Below are 1,680 nucleotides of genomic sequence, written 5' to 3'. Positions count from 1 at the left end.
TGAGCACTATGGGACTTCACTGCTGAGGTCATCAGTCCCCTAGAACTTATAACTACTTAAACCTAGCTAACCTAAGGACACCACACACATTCATGCCCGAGGCTGGATTCGAACCTGCCAGCGTAGAGGTCGCGCGGTTCCAGACTGTAGCGCCTAGAACCTCTCGGCCACTGCGGCCGGCACTGTGTGACACATTCTTAGTGTCTGCACAGATAGTTTGTAGTAAGTTCAGTTCAGCGTGGCAAGTTTGCGCAATAGTCCTGTCGCTTTTTCAGTTGTAAGTTGTGTGTTCGTTGAATGTCGGTCGCTCGTCGACGTGTCTACAAATGTATTTTGTTGTTATTCTTCCCTGCATGCTAGTGCTGTTCAGTCTAATGGTGGGATTTCGCTGCAGTGCCCTTGAATCAGTAAATATACTGTCCTGTTTGCGGCATTCGTAAGTTTTTTACGATTTCAACATTCATTCAGTTATTTTTATAAGGAGGTGTATAGCCTTGCTCTTTTGTGTTACTGCTTGCCATTGAGCGAACCCATTTATGCAGTCGTCCATTAAGCTATCGCGTAGGACTGTTGATGTCTGCATCTCTCGTAGCCTTGTGAACAAGGCACGCTACCAGAGACTGTCGATAACGCCGGCTATATCTGCTACTATCGCTACTGCGTATTTTTCTTGTGTTTCCTCTGTTATTCCCAGCGCGCGGTTAACTGCATCGTCCATTGGGCTTTTGAGTCTAAAGCCATACTGATGTGGACTAAAGCCGCAAAGCCTCCTGCAAATACAATAGTATAACAAAATACGCACATAATTTCAGGATCCCTGCTCACTTAATTTGAACACATGAGGCGTTAACGAAGGCTGCGGGAAACTGACTGAAATACAGACACTACAGACGAAGCATAGATTACACGAGGATCTGTCGACACTATGCTAGTAGGCTACTAACACTTCAGCGGTTATACATAGGTCTACAAACACAAAATAATATGAAGAAGCGTCTGCAATGGCAGTTAGAGAACATGCAATTAACATTGTACTTAAGCAGGGTCTTTGTAAAATGCATGAATCTGAAATGTACCATCAGTGTATTATTATAATCTATTGACATCTATTGACATCGTTAATACTGCTAAAATATTCGAGTAAATAATCTGCAAGTAATCGTTAAGTGAAACTGTAACTGCATAGATACATTTAGTTCAGATAGGGGTGAATGAATGTCTGCAGCTGTATGCGTAGCTCAGTGGCGCACTCGCTTCGGCAGTATATGTACTAAACTTGGAAAGACCCAGAGAAGATTAGTACGGCCCCTGCGCAAGGATGAAACGCAAAATAGTGAAGCATTACACGTTTTTGTATCCGGTATGTAATCGTCAAGGAGTTGGACGAAGTGTAAAACCCCTTTTTTGTTCGAATGTTTCATTCCTGTTACCTTGCTTTTGGTAAACTTGACAAAAAGCCAAAGGTGTCGAATTCCTTTTCAGATATATTGTTAGACAATTTGTCCCATTTTTGTGGCCCTGTTTATATTTTTTCGTTAGGTAAAAAAAAAAAAATAAAGAAAAATTCTTGCATGCCACGACTGGGGACGACGTTTTTCTTTTTAAGTGGCAGAAACCATGTAGGATTAATTCCGATTCTGTTTTTTTCTTTATTGAATAGCAAGTTGGAAGGTTTCAACC

At 41.8% G+C, this 1,680-nt stretch overlaps 1 non-coding gene across 1 annotated transcript; it reads left to right on the top strand.

Moving 5' to 3' along the window:
- Positions 1 to 1,246: 1,246 nt before the first annotated feature.
- LOC124554846 lies at positions 1,247 to 1,353 on the top strand. Its single transcript, XR_006968473.1, has one exon. It is a non-coding gene; the product is annotated as a U6 spliceosomal RNA (small nuclear RNA).
- Positions 1,354 to 1,680: the final 327 nt, after the last annotated feature.

This window comes from Schistocerca americana, chromosome 1 (assembly GCF_021461395.2).
Source record: "Schistocerca americana isolate TAMUIC-IGC-003095 chromosome 1, iqSchAmer2.1, whole genome shotgun sequence".
NCBI lineage: Eukaryota > Metazoa > Arthropoda > Insecta > Orthoptera > Acrididae > Schistocerca > Schistocerca americana.
Note: the sequence above shows the minus strand (reverse complement) of the source record. Positions and strands in the feature narration are given on the sequence as shown.